The sequence below is a fragment of the Platalea leucorodia genome, assembly GCF_965183815.1.
Source record: "Platalea leucorodia genome assembly, chromosome: 3".
Lineage (NCBI taxonomy): Eukaryota > Metazoa > Chordata > Aves > Pelecaniformes > Threskiornithidae > Platalea > Platalea leucorodia.
This window is the reverse complement of record NC_138825.1, coordinates 5,511,869-5,535,728: the sequence shown is the minus strand read 5'-3', so window position 1 is coordinate 5,535,728 and position 23,860 is coordinate 5,511,869.

Sequence of the window (23,860 nt, the reverse complement as noted above, 5' to 3'; positions counted from 1 at the left end):
AGTCTTCTCCCAGTAATATTTTAGATCTTTCTCCAGTAAAATTAATTTGCCACTTCGAAGTAAACCAAGATCCTCAAGTGATATGAACCAGTACAAAGCAACAGAACAAAACTAATTCATAACCCCCAGAGATCCAGAAAAAATCTAGCTCTTTTTAGTGAATAAAAGCTAATATTCTTACAGGCTAGTCCCACTGATTACACAAAAAAACTTCTGAGACAAAACATGACAGTTAAAAAAAAAAAAGGCAGAACCTGAAACTTAACATTTATGGCATTGGAAAAATGATTAAACAATTGTGATCAACATAGGAATCATAAATAGAAACACCATCTGTTATTGGGACAAGGACAGTAGAAGGACCACAATGCTATTATGACAAGTTCTAGCCAATCTTTTACTCATTTATTACATTTGGAAGAACAACACACACTAAAGGGTGTATAATTACGTAAGGGATAATTTATACGATATCCTAAAGCTATAAACTTACATGTGAACAGAGATAAAAGAAGATATCTATATTGATAAACAATCTTATTTGGAACAATATTTGGTAACTGATACTGCTTTTTCAAACAGATGTCATAAAGATGACAAATAAAAAATGCAGGCTATGCCTCTCAAGGATCCATGCTTGCATGGAATATCAAGACATTAGTCAGCGGCTAATCCTATAGCATACTGCTTCTGTTTAATGCCGTTTATCAAAATAATATGACCAGCTGGCAAAGGAACATAAGCATGATTACAGATATTCCTGTTCTACCATCAGCTATTAAGGACACTAATTTTATTCCCTACTTTACATGTTCATGCTGCCATGAACATGCAATACATTCTAATATACCAGTGATTTAACCTTTCTCCTTCCAAGCAAACAATTACAAATAAACATTTAAAATTCGCTTATTTGTATAAACACGCAATTAAAATATTTAATGTTTCTTTACATTAGATACTTCTGAACTCATCATATCACAAAAAGTAAAACAAAATTCAATTTCCTAATCCATTTCAATGTTATTTAAGGAGACAGAGAAAATTTTCGTCTAGAATTTGTTCACATGGCATGGTTTAAATAATCATAAAACCTGCTGTAATTACTGTAAGGCAGCTAAAAATAATGATCTGCCTGTGTGCAGCTAAGTGGGATTAAGTAAGCACTGGACCAGATCTGCACATGCTCTGTGCTTATAACTGGATCAAGACTTTCACAAGACCTCCAATTCCCAGTTAGGGATGCCCTAAGAGGTCCATATCTTCATGAACACCCACTGCCAAAATGTCCATCGGAAAACATGGCCAGGTATTTAACTGCCTAGACTGTATGGAGAATTTTGGTTCTGATTTGGATGCTGAGCATATTTTGTACTCTTTGAAAATGGAGCTCAATAAACTATTCAACCTCTCTGATTTAACATCCTACCTGCCTCAAGGATGGGAGCAAGTAGCTATAAATTCAGCTTAAATTTGCTCTAAAGCCCTCCGGGTTCGAGAACGCTTTTCCTGACTTTCACATTCCAGTGGCTGTGTTTTCATTAGTAATGCAACAGAAAACCACAATGCAGTACTCACACACATGCTGACGTGCACACGCCCCCCCGGAGCGGGGGGATCCCCTACTTGCTGCACCCTGTACTGACAGGGCCCTACCTTGGTGCAGGCTACTCCTGGTGTCCGCCGCAGAGGGTGCTCGGCCAGGCCCAGGCAGGCAGGTCTTGATGCCACAGGAAAACTTCTGGCAGTGCCAAACCCAGTTCTGGCAGCTGCTGTTTCTGCTTCAAGGTCTCTTCCCCATTGTTGCAAGTTTTTATGCTTTTTTTTTTTTTTTAACACTACTTTTCAAGCTGATACCTTCTTTATTTCAGAAGTCTCTTGATAATTCTGACTGATGGTTGCCTTCCACTTTCATATAAGTGGTTTTGGACGAATATGCTCACAGCCCTTTTGCGAAGCCCAGTCACACGCCCCATTTACGCTGCTGCTCCTACCTTGGCAGGTGCTGTTATCCAGGCTGTTTGCCATGGGTAGGCTGAGCCAGCATACTGCATTCTTTTAATTTTTGTGGATACCGACGTTACAAACAAACCTGAATTAGCTGAGGTGACTTATACTACAGGCAAGAATGGGGGAAATTATGAGTGATTAGATTAATTTTTTTATAAAAAGCTAGATTTTGCTCTGTGGCCTTTCTGGGTAGCTAAGCCTGCTTTGAACTGCTAAGCATTACCATACTTAATATCAGGTTTATTGTACCAGAAAGTTATGATGCCTCCTGCATCCACTTGGTGTTTCAGTATCCAAGGATCTATTGTTGGTTCTGACAGCAGAATTGGAGCTTTTCTTTCTTTTCTATAGAATATCTAGTGACCATTTTGAGGTTTGACAGTCCTTTTGTACCACAGGTATGCAAAGCTGAGAATCCAGGAAATCGTCTTCCCTTACAGCCGTGCTTCAGTTCTTTCCCCTCCTCCCACCTTTATTTTATCTACTCAAATGAATGTATGCCTGGTTCTCAGAATGCTTGCTCCTCACACAAAAGTGCGTGAAAAACAATGGTAATGCTAAGTGGCATGTGAGATCATCTTTGAATAAGATTGAGCCTGAGAGCTCTTCAGAAGTTCAGACTTAGTCTTATAGGAAAAGAATATGAAATATGTCAGCCCCAGCTACTGTGACCACTCATTTATGCTAATGGACTTTGATGGGAACTTCTCTCATCAACAATTTTTAATGTCTCTTCAGAGTGTTTCAGATTCTTAATAGGCCTAATAGTGTGGGGAACTGAAAGACATCCAGATGAATTATGCTTTCATAGTAACATTATACTGTCATTCTCTCATTGTTATAACTTTAAAACAGTACTTAGGGTTAGAGTGGCCTCAAATGCACATCAGCTCCTAAGCCATTTTGAGATCCTTTTAGCTTTCATTATAACTTGGTTTACTCTGCAGACACAACTTATTCTAAAATCTAATCTGTAAGGAAACAGGAATTGGACTTTAATGTGAATATGAATAGCCACAGCGATGTTGACTAGAATAAATAGCATTTATGAAGAAAAGACATTCATCCTTTAGAACAGCCAATGTCTTCCTCCCAGGGTAAAGAGGAGACTGTCTCGAGATGTTGAGATAGATCCCAATACAGTTGGCTTATGCTGCCCCATGCTTTAAGAGGAGAAAAACTACCCCTTTGTAGGATTCTTAAAATGCACAAAGCAGCACATCGGTGAAGACAAAGACAACAGATCTAAACTGGACTCCTGCAAGGCCATGCTGGAGTCTGGCCAGGACTGTCAACTTACTCTGGGTCTCTGAGCAAGGGCCAAGCAGCAGCTCTACAGGGATGACTACTTCAACTTACCTAGGACCGTACCAGACCAGAGCACACAAACTGGCAAGCTAAACAAAGCACAATTTATTCACTTGGGCTAGTATTTCTACCTTTCTTTATTGATTTGTGTTTTTATTGCAGAAGCTGGGGACAATATTTGTTCTGGTTTGGGTTTATTTTAGGTTTGGTTTTGGTTTTTGTTTTGGTTTTTTGTTTGCTTGTTTGTTTTGCATCTTCCTCTGGAGTATCTACATGTTGCTTGGTATGGGGGATGAGAGTATCCCAGTTTTCCAATGATAACTTGACTTAAAAGTGAAATACAGACTCTAAGAGAGACTTCCTGAAAAGCTCTTTTCTCACACAATTTCATAGATGAAAAAGGAAGAGGAAAGTTTAGAGGAGCAGGCACAAATGTTATCATAACACTTAACAATGTTTACAAATAAGTAGAAACCGTGAGAGAAACAGAAAATGACAATGTATATAAATAATGTCAGAAGAATCCATGCAAATCAAGATCTCTTAGCCAGAGACTTTTTAAATTAAAAATCAAACCAAACTAAGCCCCTGAGGGAAGACAAACTTTCTGCTTCCTGAAGGCAGAAAGATACTGGTAAAAAAACCAATCAGGCAGTTATGGTAAGCTCAGCAAAAGCAGCAGATATAACAGTATACAAAGCACAGGCAAGTCATTACCTCTATTCCTGCAAGCTTGAACATGCAAAGAATAAATGGATCAGAGATAGGTGCATACATGCAAATTTTGAAACGTACAAATGCTGAGAAAGGAACCCATGACTGTTTGTAGCACCAGCAACTGAACCTTACCAGGTTGGCAGTTGGCAGCTAATTCATCTGAACATGGAAAGAACCACTACACACTGATACACAAATGTTATGGATCAATACATGCCAACAGGGAGAAAGTTTGAATTAAGAACATTCAGGAAAGAGACCCTTTTAATATGCAGAGTTGCAAGCCATGGAAAAAACCCAACAAAACGGTATGCTTATCTATCATATACATATTAGCATATTGAAATCCTTCCTAAGAAGGATGCAAAGCCTAGCATTAAATGGTGTTCCAGCCCGAGTAACAGAAGCCACAAAGTAACTCAGGTTGTATGTATGATGCAGAGAACACAACTAAGGGCTAGACACCACTTAAGTTGCGTCCGGTGTTTCTTACTGGTTGGCTCTAGCGCTTCACAGCAGCTTGGGAAACACTGGGATTTAGATATGGGTTAGATCAGACAAATCTGTGCCATCAAGTCTAATCGCATTCATTCAACTCTGCCTTACACTGAAAATACACCCTGCAATATTGAAATAGCAAATGAGAATATCAGTTGCAAGTGCAATCAGCCAGTGGAATCACATGGAAAGAGGAAAAAAGTCAGAGATTTTTATACCCATGCCAGTTCAGAGCCTACAGCATGGCCATTTTGAGAAATGCATTGTTTTTAAGTAAAAAGCTTTAGAGGGTTTTCAAAAAGGACACTCTATCCACTCCCTGAAAAAGGCAGATCTGCTGGTGGCAAGCAGAAAGAAAACAGAGCCATCTAGGATCTTCGACTAAAGCTGTTCTTTCTCACTTCCGTACTACAGGGCTACAAGTTTGTTCATTAAAACAATAACTGGGTTTTTTTTTCCCCAAGAAAGGGAAGAGAAACTGGCTTTATGAGAGGTGCATTCCTACAGTCATAGGTAATTAGCAAACAGAAAACTGTCAGAAGATTTTGGCAAGCCCAGGCAATAGTGACTCACAACAACAATTTTTTTAGCCAAGAAACTTTTTCTATACCTCTTCAGTCCCTCCTTTCTGTTACATTCAGTGTGGCTTTCAACTTTTCACTTGGTCACCTGCAATTGCTCGTCTCCTGTGTGTCTGAGGAGTACAAAAGTCAACCAAGTGGGCTAAATTTATGAAGAACAAATAAAACCCCACTCCCCTGGCAGCTGAGGGTCCTTGCTCAGCAACAGCAGGATGTTCTCAGTGTAAGACCTGATGACAGGATGCTTCCATTTGATATTTACTTGCTCACTTCTGTCATCAAACTGTAATATCCAGGGAGCCAAGCCCTCAAATAAGCCAGAACGCTCTTGGATTCTACTAACCCAGTCCTTGTTTTAGCAACTCTTTATTGGAGATAAAGGAAGGCCTATTAAATTGATCACAAGACAAGTAGTAAGCAATTTGAGGTTTAATTCTGGATTCGCTATTAGCTTTGAAAAATCACTTCTTGTAACTGTGTTTGACATCTGTGATAATGATTGTGCTCTGTAGATGTGCAAGGGTTAATTAGTTATAATTCCCCTTGAAAAATGTAAAGTGCTACATAAGTGCTAATACCATAAATTTTTCCAATAATAAATTGGCATAATTCCTAGACCTGATTACAACTTGTCCAAAAACCACGCATAATGCGTATGTACACAAAAAGGTACATCATCCATTATATATGACCTTGAGCAGCCTAGAGAAAGGATATTAGCCTAAGTAATCCACTAAGTATTTTGCTCTCTCTAAAATGGTCCAGAATTAATAGATTGTAAAATATGTATCTGTATTCTCCCCCAGCCTTGCTTGAAGCTAGAGCGGTAATAAAAGTTGTTTCCTTAATATAGTATGAATTATGAAATGGTCACATGCAACAAAATTAAATTGGCATTCATTCTGTTTGGAGAAAATGCAAAAATAGTTAAGGAGTAATAATGCTGTTCTGATTATATAAGTTGTTGATTATATAAGTAAGTTGTACTTAGATACTATATAGCAATGCAGCTTGAGAGCCTTATAGGAGTTAGATTACAACATCCTTATGAAAGTGTATCATCCCCATGTTTACAAAGAGCAAAAGGAAAGGGTGAAGTGAATTAAATGAATTGCCCCGGATGAAATAAGGGCCAGACTGAGCCAGAAAACTTGGTCATTCTCCTAAGCCGTTGGTTACCAGTCACACCTCCAGCTCTGTCTTATCAAAGGATTTCCTTTCTGATATAGCTATTGTTTTATCTTGTTATTTGTCAAGAATGAAAATCTCCAGAATGGTCACATGGAGATACATAACTCTGAAGGAAGTAGCTATTAGTATTTAAAAAAGCAAACAAAGTCGGGGAGGAGAGGTAAAGGAGACAAAACACGCCAGACTGAATTTGCAACAGAAACATAAACATTTGTGGGAAGAAGTTCCTAACGGTAAGCTCCCTGGATTGTTAAGACCAATCAAAAAAAGCAATCCTGGAAGAGAGGAAGCATAGTCTTGGAAGGTCTGATTTTCTTTCACTTGCATAATAACACAAGAAAATCCAGTGCCCCAATCATGCACAGTAACTTTTGTGTCCACAATTGCAGACAATAAGGACTCCGGCTTCTGGGAAGGACTCTCAGTTTCTAAAATAAGACCTTAGGCATTTGTGGAGCCACACAGCAGGTATATTTCCTCAGCCGACTTCAATTTCTCTTCTTGGGCAGCTAGCACTGCTAGTAAATTTTGGGGGACATTTTCCTGACTCAGCTTCAGCTCTGGGCTTGCTTCCATGAGTGGTAGTTCTTTAGGACTCTCATCCACACTAGTTGTAACAAAGAGCACAAGGTGACAGAAGGCTCTTGTCATCTTTGCCACTGCAACTCAACATCTCATGAATTTCAGGGAGAAAGTCATTCTGAGTCCCTGAAAGGAAGAACAGGACATAAGAATCCTCCTCCCAACCTTACACTCTCAGACCCCCATGCACACTACCTGAGCTTGTAAACGTAAGAGAACAGCAAAAATCTGCTTGTCCATTTGCTGTCCTGTTAGCAGAAACGGGTTGGAAATGCAACTGCATGCCTCCTACATTTCGCTGCTCATTAGTCCCCACCTCTGAGTTTGTTACTGTAATTAACAGCTGCTACATGCTCAGACTGAGGGTGTTAAACCTTAAGAGCAGGAAGTAATTGATTTAGGCATATCTGTCTCAGGCCCTTCCTAAATTACAGCTGGACCGGTGCAACTTGCAAGCTGTCCTCAGTTTGTCTGCAGCTCTTAAACCTTTGCCTGAGCTGTCAATGCATTTGGCAAAGTAAGCATCACTCCAACCTGACTCCTATGCTCAGAAAAGAGTATTCATCCTGTTAGTGTCATGCCAACTGCCCAGAACACCTTCTGCAGACAGGAACACCACCTTTCCCACCTTCTTCTGGCACTGCATTGCACCCTGACCTGGACACTGCTGCTTGCCATGAAGACAATTAATCCTTCATGACTATTTGGTCCTTGGCCTCTCTGAGGATTCCCCAAAATGTCAGGTAATGCCAACTACACAGCTCTTTTGAGATATGCCACTTGCCGGCTAAGAGAATGGACTCGATTCTCACTAATTTCAGGAAAGACTATCAAATAATACTTTCATTTGCTTACAGCTTGCATCTCAGTTCAAACCAGAGCTAAGAGAAGGCATTGGAGAACTCTGCGTACCCTGTTAGCAGCTCTGAGTCACTCAGATTGCTCTGAACCCTGCATCAGAACTGTTTATAAAACCCAGCTTTATTAACATGCATCTGGTGAGAACTTGGCAGACAACTTTGCCCAGTGGCAAAAAAAAAAAAAAAAAAAAGTGTCTATTTAATCCTCGGAACATTTGCAGTCTCCAGACAGCCGACCAAATGAATACTTAGCTGCTTTTCCTGAATATGCATTTGTTGGTGGTTTCCAAAGGGTTAAGGGCTAGATCTAATTGCTAATAAAGTTGAATAAAATATTCTCAAAGGCCTTAACGGGAATTGTTTCAGGGTCCAAATCAGTTAAACCAGTTTTTAATTAAACAATATTTAATAAATAACATCTGAAACAACCAAGCTGCTATCTTAAGGCTTACTAACGAAAGGCTGATTCTTAAAGTTGTGGGTTTTTTGCAGACACTCTGGCTGTAGCATAGAAGAGCTTGCAATGAGCTTTTATAGTAGAATAAAGCATTTATCTGAGTGAGATCAACCTTGCTATGATAACTTTGATTTCAGTTGAGTTATACCAGCTTTGCAGTAGATCAGAATATTTGAATATTTTCTAGTACTCTGAGCAGATCTCAATGTAATAATGTGAGAGGCTCTTCCTTACATACAGACTTTCATATTAGTACAATTTCAAATCCAGCGTGTTGAGACTTTTAAGCTCTTGGAGCTGGGACTGTCTCTGTTGTGTTTGTGCAGCGCCTAGCAGAGTGCAGTTCCAATACACAAATAGGGCTGATGGGTATTCCAGTAATACAAACTATAAGTGATTTACTTACATTTCACACTTCTTCATGTCACAAAACAGATGCTTCTTCTGTCATGTGCAAAAAGTTGTATGTAATACACTTCTGATTAAGCAAGTGTGAAAGGCGTCAAAGACCTACCTGACAAATCAGATGGCAGATTTATTTATAAGTAGTGTACTTTCAGATGTACTGCCTGAGAACATGCTTGTCAAACAACTGCGTGGTCTACAAACACACAATAGTCTTAACGTGGTGGGAAGTGTAGATAAAACACAGCCAGACTCCAGTAGCCTTGCTGACTGCAAGGACCTTACTCCACCACAGTCCCACTGAATTTAGCTGTTCAGCATACCCAATAACTGTATCACCAGCCGGTCATTAAGCGTGCTAATTCCAATATCACAGCATAAGCCATCTTAATCCACTTGCCCTGGTCATACCTACCGGTATCAGTTATGAGTCACTGCCATTCTTAGCTCCACTCTGACTTCCCTAATTATGACAATCCCTGAAGGAAATGGGATTGTTACCTTGGAAGCCAACGTGCTGCCCAGGCCATGTGAGCTGCCACCATTGACTAAGACCCACTCAGAGCTCTCAGCAGCGATGAATGCCCTAGTGACAATATTTCAGTTAAAATTTGTCAGCTAAGGTGTATGTCTTTTTTAAAATGTCATGTGCATGGTCTGAAAGGGGTACTAAAAGTCACCAAAAGAAATTAGCAAGAGAAGAATTCTGTTCACACCACAGCAGCAGTGTAAAACTTCCTTTTCCACCATAATATATTATTCCTTCTAATAAATGGTTTATTTAGTACTGTAAGACATAGAAAATTTAATTCAAAAGCTTTATTCAACCATGCTATGTTTTCATTAGTGCAAGTAAAACAGTGGTTTGTGTACATTAAACACCAGCAAAGCAAAATTCTGCAGACCTAGTGCACACACTACTAGCTTGATGACTGCTCTGCACAATGTACAAGGTGAGTTAAAAGCACAGTGGAATTCCAGGGATTTTCTTCCTTTTTATTTTCTGCCTGTTTACACAGGCTCTTGATGTCAGGGACTAGCGCATATCTCTCCTGACTAAATTTCTAAAGGCTAGTGAGCCGATAAGCTCTGTGAAGAAAGCTAGAAAGAGTTGCTTCAATAGCTCTGCTGAGATATCTTGGGAGGGTGGGGGTTTCCCCCCTTCCTCCCTTGTAAGCTGAAGCTCTCACCCTTGTCCCCTGCCTGAGCTATGTCTCAGCTGTGTCACACAGCCATGCCCGTGCCTGACCATGCATCCCCACGATCCGGACACTGATCCATGGACTGACTTCCCAGCAGACCCTGGCCTGTCCCCAGAGGTGCCTGATATCCTGGCCTGGGGGCTGCCCCCCCAGCCCGCCCTGCTCCCTCGCTGGGGGCAGTGGGACAGGCCCTGGCTGGCAAGGAATGCCCGGGAGTCCCCTGCAGCTCCTGGTTTCCCAGCCAGCTATCAGCCCATGCTGCACCCTGGTATTTAGTATTTAACAACTGCATGTCAACTTCTTTTAAGTACTAGGAAATACACATTTCTTAAATCTTAAAAAATAAGCTGAAAGCAAGAAAACTAAAAAGCACCCAATACAGACATGCATAGTTTCCTAAGGGGCAGGGGCATATATCTTTTTTAACTGATATTTTAAACTTCAATAATGAATTAATAACCCAATTACAACTCTTAGCATCTTAATACTTTCATCTGAAGAATTAAAAATTATTTCCTATCACTAATAAATGTATGGAGGCTTGTTTCCAGTTGAAACCTATTGTGATTTGCAGTCAAAACATAACATCCATTCCATCAACCATCCTAACTGCAGGCAGAAGCAGTTCTATTCCAGAAGAAATCATCTTTACATCAGCTTTAGTGGTGAGTGGCCAAGACACTCTAAAATAGCATGCTCTTTCTGGTGCAAGAGGGTCACAGCAGAGGTTTCAGAATGGACGAGAGATTAATGAGGCCATTTCTGCTTGCCTTCCTAACAGAAAAAAACAGTTACTCAAGGCAATTTCCACACAAGAAAAAAAAAAAAAAATCAAGCAATTCTTTACCTAATGCCAATAGCACTTTTTCTCCTGCTCACAGATTTAGGTAGTTAGCTTTCAACCTTCTCAAATGATTTCTACACCTGGAAAGCATAGGAGACATTCAGATCTCTCCTATCGCGGACTAGCTAGGAAAGCACAATAAAAGGAAGGGTCAACAGTGGAGAGTATCACAGAAGCTGCAGGCTTTGTAAATACTAAGGGACTGCCTATCAGTGCCGGAACACACTAATTCACTTTGGAAGCTGAAGTGCTTATTCCACATCTAAAATAGTCAATATCCTCATAGCCCTTCAGAGAACACCAGCTAAATTCCTATTCGTGCATTTGTTCTGTTCACACTCAGCGCAGGGCTAGATGACAACCACCTCGCAACAGTCAGTGTAGCGGTTCGCTCAAAAGAGACCCACTTTTTCAATTCTTTGCTTCCTAAGGACATTTACACAATCGATGGCGGAGGCACCCATACCATAGAGAGTGGACAAGCTCTGCTGAAACTCTTTCCTGCTGCCTCTATGCAGGCATTGTTTGAGCCGATGTTAGTGCCTGCACACAGGCACTTGTCATTCATGAGTCTTTGCCTCTTACAGACCCTCACCCCGTGGCTCTGGTTAGCACCTACCCAGCAGCAAGGGCTGATCACTGGCAGCCACACGTGTCTAAATGAAACATCCACAGCCACCCGCCAGTGTCTGAACGGTGATGGCTGCTAGGCTGAGGGGAGTTGCTTTTCTCTTTAGAGGGGTAAGGAGGGCCAATTGCTGTGGTAATTGCTGAATGGTATATTAGACATTTTTATCAGTGGCAATCATGTCAAACTCAGCTTGAGAAGCCCTGTTTTATAGCACTGATCCTCTTTAAATCACAGGGGATGTATTGCTAAATCATATACAGGCATCTGAATAGGTAGCCTGAATTTCAGTGAAAGGATGATAAAGTTTGATTCTAACGTAACATCCACTGAAGCTCATGGAAAGGTCTTCATGAGTACTAAACAAGTACTAAGTCTACTCCTGTCACCTCTACACTCAGTCTGTCAGAGACAGATCTGAACAAAAACTTACAGGTGTGAGAGCTGTGCTGTGAAAGTCATCACGGATGCCAAAAGAGGAATGCAAATTCTTCAGTTACTGGGCTTTCACCACACCATTCACACACAAGCATGGGGTTGTCCTGGGTGCAATACCTAAGCACTGGGTAAGGGCCAACCAGTGCTGCTAGAAACAGGTCAAGACGACCCCAAGAGATTAATATCAACACTTTGAAATACATCAGGCAGCAATCATGGGTTGATTGTGCAAGTACTGAAAAGTTTCTGACTTCATGTGTAGAAGATATGATAGCAGTTCAATAGCAACATGATAGAGAAATGAAAAAACGAGGCCTCAACACAAGCAAAGACAGCAATGTTTTTCAAAGCATCATTTGCACTAAAGGCTCATTAAAAAGGGAGAAAAAAATGTTTGTCAGACCTAATGGTAATCTGGGAGCACCTTCAGATTGGATATCTTTGAGAAAAAAAGCATTAAAAATATTTGAGACAGTCCTCGGAGCATGCACCAGGAACTATAGGGATAACTTCATTTCAGAATTTTTATTAGTTGCTAAATATGCTACATCTTGGGAATTCTTTAGATTCCAAATGGGTGATGTTCAAATAAAATTTAGATAACCATTAATTCAAATACTCCAGATTCATACTCTGTATTTTTATCTAACTTTTCTTGAATGTAGTCAAGGAATGATCTTGTGTTAGGATGGCTACATATACATTTTTCACAGAATATACTTTGAGTTGTTCTAGAACAAGCTTTCTCCCTCTCCCAAAAACACATATGGAAGATAAGCAATTTTATAGAAAGTCTCTGAAGAGCAAGCTTTTCTCTTTTCAAAGAATTTGAGATCTTAAATCAGATGAAAATTAATTGCATGCAAATGTGTGATGCAGCTCCAAGATTCAGCTCAGCCCCCTTGTATACAGCTGCAGCTGATTTTTGTCCCCTTCTAGGTACTCAGGAAATTAGTTTGAAGCCTGCTGCTAATACTTTAGTTGGGATTTTAGGATTTAAGGCTAGCAAGTGAGTATGTCTTTGAGGCTTGATATATCAGGCAGCAGGCTTGAATCACTGAAGTGATTAACTTTGTCCATCAAAGCAGCCCTAAGCCCTCACACTGAGCTTCTAAACTTGTGGAATGGAGACTCAAAATAGGATGAAACACTTAACTCATAGAAATAATTGGTAATACACTGACAGCACAAGACTTTGAGTCAACACACCTCTCCATAATTCACAATAGAGGTCTCTAGCTTTATTAAGTGGGTTAGTAAAGTCATGTCCTGAGACTGAAGATTTACGGAAGTCAAGCTAAAAAATGCCAGTGCCTAGGAACAGGTATGCTAGAAAAGCTAGGCAAAGCCTCAGTGGCGTTGGTTTAGCTGACAGGACTGCACATAAGCAATTGCACCGTTGTTCAGCAGTTCTGAGCTTCTATGAGGAAATTCTAAGGGGAGAGGGCAGCAAAGAGGATAAGGAGGATTAATTTTAAATGCACATTTTATCTTTTTACTCAGAAAACCAATGTTCAAATAATAACATCTGTGCTTAAAAGATAAAGGTAAAGCAGCAGAGAAAAGCCAAAATCCATTAGTACAATGAGAACTTCCAATTTTAGTAGTAACAAGCAGAGCCCGTTCATACAGAGGTTAGCTAAACTGTTATTTTAAGGACTCACTGTCCTTAGTGGAAAATTAATAGAGCAAGTGTCAAAAGCCTTTCATGATTTTAAAAATTAGAACAGTCTGTCTCCACTGGGTATCTGTCCTGCATAGAGAGCTTTCACCTACTGAAATCTAGAGTGTGAAGTTTATTCAGCTCCTAGAACTTAGCATAGCTGTCCTGAAATCATAATATCTATGTATCTCAATCACACATGGCATTTGATGAGTATATTGGCTACCTAGAGCAGCACAATTCCTCCGCTCGAGTCATTTACGTCATTCACAGCAGTGGAAAATTTAAAATATAGTCCCTTAGAAACAGAGAATCACAGCACACTTCAAAAACCTCCCTTTCTGGAGGGAAGAACAGGGGCCATAAGCAGTCATTAAAGCTGCAGAAGAAAACAGTTGAAGGAGAGTGAACAAAGCACGAACATTTGCCAGATTTGAACTTAAAAACAAAAACCCAAACTGAAGTTCTGCATTATGTCAGGCATGGAAAGTTTTGCTAATCTTTTTTTGGGGAATCACACAGGCGTATTTGAAGGCAGAACTAGGTTTATAACATCCATGGCCCAGAGGATTGCTTGATGCTTACTTTTACACATGCCATTTGACTTTTGCAAGAAGCTGAACACGCTTATCAGTCAATCCCCTGACCTGCAATGGCAGTTTTCACTTGCTGTTCAGCCCAGCATACATAAATTTATTTTTGGACTGTAGCTACCATCAACTCCCACTTGTTTGTGGGTCGTTTGCCCAAGTCATAAACTAATAGTGCCATCTATTGCACATAGGTTCTGATGCAGACGTGAGATTTGTCTCTGGGTAGGGCTAGCTCAGGTTCAGCACGATCCTTTAGTCCAGGTGCAGTGCTGTGCAAACCAAGTAGTTTGCTTCCAAAGCTGGCATGGGCTTTGAAGTAGAGCACCAGTCATGGCCCCAACTTGGATCTAGCAGGGTTTGTTTACTCCAGTTTTAGCCAGTTCCACTGGTCTTGCATGGGTTCTGGAAGAAGCCACTCAGGCCCTTTATACTGCTCTTCCCAGCATGTCCTCTAGTGACAGGATCACCCAGTTACAGCATTCTCCCCTTACATCAGGCAACAGAGAAAGACACTGCACACTCTTGCCAAGCTTCTGACACATACCTTGCTTTTCCACCAATCTATTAGAGTTGTGAATTTAAAGGTATGAGAGATAAAGGAATGTTGAGACCTTCCAGCATCTTCTGCCACAGGGCAAGCTCAGCTGGCTTTGTCCATTATTGCAACAACAGAAAAGGAAAAAGCCCTTTCCTGGGCTGTGGCAGACTCAAAGTCCTGCTGTCTCCAGAGCTGTCCCCTTATGGCTGTTGCCCCTGGGTCTGTCACACTTACTGGCTGCTCTGTCAACAGCCCAGGGACCATAATCCCCCCAAGCATAACATTATGCACAATAGCTAAACAGCAGACATTAATGGGGTCCTGTTGTTGGAAAGCCAAATTAAAAAAAAAAAAAAAAAAAAAATCCAAGTTCTCTCCCTTACGTACAGTCAACCACTTTCTTTTACACTTTCTCTCCTTATACTCTTCTATTAGCTACTGTCACGTATTTCCTAGTCATTCAGTTACCCTACCGAAACAGAAAGCCTACTCACAATCACTGTTCATTAGCAGTAGCACTAGTACAACCACGTGTTTAATTGATGCTGTATATTTTTAAGTGCTATACCTTGACCATTCCTATCCAGCACATCCTCATCCCACAATATTATAGGCAGTTTGCATGGACGTCTTGTCTTATTTCTTCAGCATACTGCAGATATTCTAGTCTACTATCCAGCTGCTCTCAGCTGCACTCTCACATTCCGTATTACACCATCGACAAAACTGCAATATCATTTATTTTTCAGGCCTACCCTGAGCACAGATTTAATCCTTCCAGATCAGTACCAGAGAATGCCAGAGCCCGGGTCCCAAGCAGTTCTGTTCCTTTCAGGTCTGGGCTCTGATGCATATGTACATGATGTGGATAGAGGAAAGGAGAAGGAAGAGTGATCTCCTGTGACATTACTAACCTCCAGGTTGCATCTACTATCCAATATTAAGCAGTTAATTTTAAGACAAACTTAATGGAATTGTATTTTGGATCTTAATTAAGCTTCTCTGGCAGAATGAAAGGTATATTGAATCTTTCTCTTGCCTGTCCCTACCCCTCCACCACTGACAGTAGTCAAGATTGACTGGAGAGTGAACTGGAATTGTTCATTTTAGTAAAAAGTTGAGCTAATATCTTATTTTGACAAATCAATACTTGCCAAAGTTGTTCACAACAGGTTCCAAATTGTTTTTCAGACTCATGTATATTTCAGCTTTACTCAATGTTTATAAGGAGAAACAAAGAAGAATGTTATATGACCGTACACTCAACTTTACCACGGTGAACATGAATTTATAGATAATCTGATTATACAGATCAGCTAACAAGTGCAAGCAGATGAATATGTGTTATCATTAAGTCCTTCTTGTTCCAGCATTCAAAAAAAGGCCTCTTTCTCTTTTCATCTGCTTGAATCAGCACTTATCTGTCACCCAGCTTTTGGTAGTAAGTAGTGCTTCATTTTAACCTCTGATGGGACATAAGGACAAGACTTTTTAGGCTTGGTGTTCCTTAGTGAACCTTTTATTTATTTTTGCACATCATCTCCATATAGTTTTGATATTCTAATAGCAAACTAAAATTGTTGGCATAACTAACTTAGCTGTAATGTTGTCGGTGAAAGTGTATTTCACAAGAAAGCGACTTTTCAGATATCATAACTATTTGGATATTCAAGTCCAAACGCCAATATTATGCACAGCTGCACTTCAAACCCATTTTGGTTCGATTACTCAAACAATTTAATTCTAAGAAAACAAAATCAGCAAAATCCCCACTTTTTAAGAATAAGACTCAATAGTTCTGGTTGAAAGTTAACCTTGAAAACAGTTTTGCAATTAATTTAAATTGGATTTCTATTTAGCAGCTAAAATAATTTCCCATAAATTGCATTATGGCAAACGTGGTCTCTAATGCCTTTCTAGTGGCAGAGAACTCATGACTATAAAATAGGCGAGAGAATGAAAGGCTGTAGTGTGCTGCAAGACTGATCCTGGGGGAAAATAATAACTTACTGTGGAGTTGGAAACTAGAATACTTTATCCCCCCCTTCTTTTTTCCCCCCTGTAGAACAGCAGTAACTATGCATTCAGGGGATGCTCTGCACTTGTTACTTCTGAATTAAAAAAAAAAACAGGCTGGATGAGCACGTGATGAAATTGCTCAACACTAAAGAACAGCACATACATTCTTTGGGATCTTAAAATAATCTCCCAAGGGAACATTGTGGTGGTTCTTTGAGACTGAAGACTACATGAATGCCAAATAAAGTTTCCATGTACTGACTAATCCACCAGCTATCTATCATTGTGCCGGCCTGCTTCCAGTTCTAATTCCCTCTGTCTTTTTCTTGGCCTGACTGAACCACTCGTTGTCCTTTGGAGCTGCTACACACACACCAATGACAACAGGTTTTCCTCTTGGGAGGAAAATTCCCATTTAAAAGACATTCTTCAGTGGCCCCTCTTCTACCTTTAATGCACACATAACAGCCTTGCCCCCAGTATTTTCAATTTGAGCTATTGTAGGCATTTAGACCCAACTCTGTACTGCATTTCTCTGTGTGTAGCTATGAAAAGATAAGTGAGGTGTATTAGGCTCTGGAAAAATGCTTTCTAATTGCTCATCATACACATGGGATCAAATTTCTCCTATTTCTAAGCAAGACAGTTCTTCAACTAGAACTACAACTGCAGTGGCTTAAGTAGTTAAAATCCACACTGTATCATGAAAACATACACGATTGAATAGTCTCACTATTCAGAAGGAATAGATCTGCCATGACTCATGAGCTGGCATAAAATTTATCAGAAGGTAAATTTTTCAAGGGAAAGCCAGACCTTTAAATAAAATCTTTTATGCAGACTTTTTTTGGCAGAAATGTCAGTTTCTGAATAAACACTGAATGCCTGAAATGTGGTAAATATTAGCTCGAAATTAAAATAAAAGAGTTCCACTACACAGCTTCGATTATATAAAAGACCAGGGAGACATGACTTTGAGGCACTTCGATGACAATTCATAGCTAAAATGCGTCATTTAGGGATGAAATGCTTTTACCAAATCTCAACTTCCCTTGTGAAGATAGGCCTAATTTACTGACCTTCAAAGCACTAATTTAAATCATTATAGTTTTGGCCTCTACATTTTCTATGAAGTCATTTTTAAACTTTTTAAAGTTCATCATCACCTCTGCATGAATCAAAAAAAAAACCAATAAGAAACTCACTCCCCCAAGCCCCACACAACTTTATATTAACTGCCAGAATCTTTTTTTTTTTTGGTATAATTGCAGTCTTAAATGCTAGTTTTTAATCGTTTCAGAGATTGTGGAAAAATTAGGAGAACCGTGATCTAAAACACTGGCAGGGCAGTGGCCAATTTATCTGTGCTGCAACTGTTGCCCACAGTTTTTGCCAGTGACATCCAAAATATTAAAATCTTTGAAAACTCTTCTTATACTAATGTAGCAATTGCTAAGAATTTTAACTGGTGTTTGTGGATACACAAACATAGGAGGCAGGAATAAAAGCAGCCAGAATATATCTGAGTTCTAAAAAATACTATTCTGAAATTGTTAATATTATCATGCCTACAGTATTCATCCAAGGTTCAGCGAAGTCAATGAAAGCAATTCCATTGGTTTCAATTGACTCTGAACTGGATCCCAACCACTATCAACAGCAAAGGCTACTAAAAATATAGGTAAAAGGCAGTAAGGAAAATGCTGCATTAATCTGATTCTACTGTAATCACCTGCATTCTGGGCTTATGGCAAACCACATGAAACAGCTTCACAGTTAACATACATAATTTAGAAACTAAAGCCCCTGCTTTCAGCCTAGAGCACATTCCCCTTCTAGGAGTGCAAACTGGGGGAATTAAGTGGTTTAGCTGGCTGAGTCCAAGGGCAGTTCCTTTGCTGATAAGAGCTGTTGTGAAAAAGCTAGAAATATGGGCCTGCCCCTCCTTTCCCTGGGAAGTGATTTTAAGCAGAGGCTTTACTGCCGGCCCCTGCTCCGTCCCAGCTGTGCATCTGTGCCCAGACTCGTATCTCCATGACTGACCAACACCCACCGCCCATGTTTCTTGGCTTGGCCTCAGACCTGCCTCATCACAGCTGATGGTCACTGGTCTACACAGAATCATAGAATCAGCTAGGCTGGAAAAAGACCTTCAAGATCATCGAGTCCAACCATTAACGTAGCACTGCCAAGTCCACCACTAAACCATGTCCCTAAGAACCACATCTACATGTCTTTCAAATACCTCCAGGGATGGGGACTCCACCACTTCCCTGGGCAGCCTGTGCCAGTGCCTGACTGCCCTTTCAGTCTGCCCCCAATCCCCCCCGTCACTCCTCCTGCCTGCATTATCATCATGCTCCACTCCTGCCTCCTCTTTCCCTGCAGAGCAGCCAGTTCTTGCTGCTTCCTCACACCAGCTTGGAACGAGATGCTAATAATGTGCTTAAACTTTAACACCGACAAAAGTATAAGCCATTTGTGATTTTTAGACTCTTCCTCTATTTTTCCTACTGGAAGTCTTAGGACACTCTTTATGCCTACACACTGTTAATGTATTCTCAATACACAAGAAACTGAAGATGCCTGCTGCAAAAAGGAAAAAAATCTAGTTTAAGAAGCCAAGCCTTGAAAGTCAAGAGTTGTAAACTTGCCCATGCTAGTGCACTGTAGACTGCATTAGCTCTCAAGAACACATTTGTAAAACACATTTTAAATTAATTCTTCTGTTTCTTCCACTCAAATGCATTTCTCCCACCCAAACCTTCAAAAGTATCCAATATCAAAAGAATTGGAAAAAAATGTATTATCCATGTGCTCAGAGCTTTAATTTTTCCCACACAATTTGAGTCCATCTCTCCTTTTCCCAAAATAAATGGCAGTCTTGCCAGCGTAGAGTTGGGATCAAATCCTTTAATTAAAAAAAAGTATTTATTCACTTAAGTTTGGCAACAATTAATATTTCCATATTCCCATTTGTATGGGCTAAAAAATTGCTTTGGGCACATAAATTAATACATTCAAAGTCAAAATAGTATCCTATGTTCCTCTGCCCTTTTCCAAAGATAATGTGATCTATTAAAAAAACTATTGTTTCTACAGGAAGGCCTATGACAGGACAGATTTTCGTTGCTGGCTTTCATTTCTCCTTGGATGTTCAAAGGCAACACCCCTCTTCCTTCCACCTCTTCTTCATTTTTAAGTACCTCTCAACAGTTTGTAATGCAGGAACTTGTGTACATCAGCAAATCAAGTAGAACTGATAGTAGTAAATACGCAAAAAGTAGACTAAAAGGAAAAGATTAGCATTTTTCAGGACTCCTTTCATTTCAACATCTGCATACGGCATTTTACTAGAGTGGATATTTCCCTATTTTTCTACCACGAACCCAGCATTTTGCCATGACAGTCCCAGATTGCTCGTGTAAGAACATGTCGCTAAGGGAACTAGGGACTGTTTGTCTTTATTTAATAACAATGAAAATTGGATAGCATGGAGCTATAGGGGATGAATTGTGCCATCCATTTCCAGGAGAGAAGCAGCAGGAACTCATTACTTTTTTACAAAGAGTTTCTGGTTTTCAGAAGATGAAGGGCCTAGCACACTGTCATTCAGTAAGTGCGCTTTTACATTTATCCAAAAAGTTGTTTGCAGTTTTCAGAGAAAGCTGTTTTTAAGAAATGGTGAATTTCTTAAAGGAGGCTTTGAGCATTTGTATGTCAATGAAATAAAACAGGAAAACATAGTTTTCTTAGTATTTAAATGAAGTTACTCTGTACTGAGGCTTTTTAAAATAATTTCTCATTAAGATATTTCAAGAATGATGAGAGTTAAATTAGGTTGCTGTCCACAGACAATCACACTACTTAAAGAACATAGCGTGTATCTACCTTGAAAATGCCAAGTGACTGGGTCATTGCTAGTTAACTATACTCTTTCCTAAATGAAAATACATGATCTGAGTATAACGGCAGTACATCATTGTTCTCTTACGTATCTTTTACAGAGAGCTTTTTATCTGTGCTCCTCAGTCCATTTGCAGACAGGGAAGCAAATGCGCCAGGAAGTGAGGTGAATTGTTCAGAGTGGCAGAGAAGGGACCAGAACCCATTCTTCTCACCCAGTTGGTAGCTTGATCCCCCCTGCTGCACACTTGAGACGATGCCAGCTCAAAGCAAGCATCTGTTCAAGTAATATCTTAGCAGAAATGGGCTAATTTTATTAGTTCTCTTCTTTTAAAATATGCACATATTCAAAGCTGACTAAATTATACAGTGATCTTAAGATATTTTTAGTAACAGTTATTTTACAGCTGGAACACGCCCCACATGTAGCCTGCAGAAACTTTTCAGCTCAGACCTTACTGTAGTCCCCAGTATTTTTGACTCCTTCTTACCATTTATGTCCTTGTGTAACATATTCAAAGTCAACTGTGTTTCATTTAAAAAAAAAAATTAAAATTAAGAATCCAAAGTCACACAGGAAAATGCTTCATTTCTAATGCTTAGCCCAAGTACCTTTTTAAACTTGGCAAAGAGCCTAATTCTCTTGGGTTTCAATAAGATGCAGGACACAAAGTGCTCAATATTCACTGAACTTTTTAAAAACACAGATTATGTCCATAAGAGCTTCCTGGTTGCTCACCCACACTTGGGCTAGAGGGTAGGAGAGGAATTTGAAGGTCTGCTTATTACCATTATCTCCATGCTCCTGGAGCAAGAAATAGGCAAGTATGCTTCCTACCATGCTTCCAGGCACACAGTGGCAGAAGCTGGTGGCAGAGAGCGAAGGGGGCATTTTCATTCCTTCCAAGATTGTACAATAATTCATGTCTCAATCTGTCACCATGCCTTTCAGTTTTACTGTTCCCTTTTTTTTTTTTCTTTTCCTTCAATTTATTGTAATAGAAGTAATGCATTAAGAAGCAATGTTGTGACATGAAAATCAAGACAAGACTATGGAACTATTCCTTTTAAAGTAATTATCAAAGGCCAAATTCATTTTAGCAAGGAAATTTGAGCTTCAACCTGGTAATTAATGGAGATTATTCCAGAAAGGGGACTAATTTTTCATATAGCATAATTACAGATCATTTTTTCCATAAAAAATTTGAGAAGGCTTGTGAGCATTCTGCTAGGTTTCAACCAACATAGACTGTTTAACACCAAGGCCTCCAAGAAGTAATTTTATTTCCTATCTTTATGTGCAGCTGAATTTTCTCCAGGGCAGAGAATGTAGACTGACTGTCAAAAGCTGGGAGCTGCAAAATCCAGACACAGCACATTTTGCCATATTCAATTTATCCCCCTTGTTTTTAAAATAAGAGAAAATGTTGCTAAAGGTGCAGGCAGATAATTTGGTTTGTGTTATTTTATTAGTTTTACTTTTAATTGGGATTGTCATTTATAATGTGTACACAGGCACAAGGTGAAACAAGTTCATTACTTTGTAGAGGCAGCAAAAGAATTTTCTCGATATACATTGGAGCAACAGCCATCAGGAGCCCAGTAATGAGCCCACATATGTCCCAAGAAGAAAACATCAGGTTATTAACACACTATTTAGTTTTAATAAGATTTTTCTTACATCCATTTATATGATTGAAGTTAGTAAAATTTAACTGTAATGCAAGACCTACATGGAACTGTCCCTTACAGTTTCTACTCTCCAGAACACACAAGTGGGCAAACACCTGGAAAAAAGACAAGAAAAAAATCCTAGTCTATATGGAAATTCAGGTCTAATGTATCCAATGATACTGACCCCATTGCTTTGATGCCATTAAAAATGGGAATGTTAGAAACCAGTCCACTGCAATCAGTGGAGCTCTATCAAGGTAAAGTGCCTCTGAACATGGAGTTCATCAAGCACTCAGCATGACACAGAGATCATTCACGTTTATACCTGTCCTACAGCAATTCTCTCTGGACTGGAAAAGTCCCATTAAAGTAAATTGCAGAAGTAATTTCTGCCATAAAGAACTGAGGAAGAGAGGGAGAGGAAGGGAGAAGACATCAGTAAAGTATTCAATAAAGATTTCATTGTGTTGCATACTTCCAAAGCGACTTGAAACAAGGTTCACCACCACATTTCTCCCACAAAAGTAAAGTTAAGACAGAAAATTTCAAAACATTAAGAAGCTCAAGTCAGATCTCTGAATGCTTAAAATGATATTGTATTTTCTGGCATCAATGGATCTTGCAAGAGATTTAGGGTTGTATGAGGGGTTACTTTATCCCTGAAGGAGAGTACGCTAACATCTGTTCAGTATGCTTTCATGTGGTCATATTGATTTTACACTTTCAATTGCTTCATGCTAAGCTTTCTGAATAAGGCTTAAAACATTTTGGGTCAGATCATATGAACTATTATAAATGAACTCTTAGCATATTTACCTTCAACATTCCTTCCAGTCTCTCTTCCCCATAATATTCCCTAACAAAAGCAGAATGCAAATTGTACACAGCAAGCCAGGTAAAGGAGATAAGCAGCATGAATAGTGGAAAAAAATCAGAGCAATGATAACTCCTGCTTCTGCCTTCAGCCATGCAGAGGTGTGTGCATATGCAGAGATGGAAGGATGTGAAAAGGCTCCCTAGGCAACTTGGCTTTGAGAGACTGCCTGAACTCCAGTGGCATCTCCAAACGAGGAGATATGGGCTGCAGTGATGCTTAGAGTTAACAAAGCTCAGCATTCTGCCTCCAACCTATGGTCCTTCTTTTTACAGTGCAGCACATGAGGAGAGGCTCCATGGGCAGCCTTCCAGCTGCCATGCCAGTTCCAGGCTTGAGAAAGTTTGCTCCCTCCCACCTCTACGCTGGCAACACGGAAGAGACAGAGCAGAAAGGCAGTGGACTCATCTTGAACCCGTGCATTCAATTTATGCTAGTGACCTACAATTTCTAGACAGAGGAAGTTCAGAAAGCCATCTTTACTGTGTACACACAATCAGATAATGTTCTCACAGGGACTGATTAGCCTCCCAGGAGGCCTGGGCACTTATGCGTACCTGGAAAAAAGCAAGCATTAAATCCTGTCTTTCTGATTTGGTAGTGGTTTTTTTCCCCACTCTACGTTGATGGAAGTATTGGCCATAGCATTAGCCCATACAGCTCTCATTGCCTTGCACTAAGTGCAGAAATGGAAGTTTCAAGAGAGTTTATTACTATTTATTCTTAAAGCACTCTATGCTTCTATTTGTCTCTTATTATAAGCTAAGGAAATGCATAATCAATTGCCTGGTACCTGTACCTTGCAGAGAATTGTATCCGTAAGTATACAGTCTAAAATGCTACGAATAAATAGAAGATGCTAGAACACAATT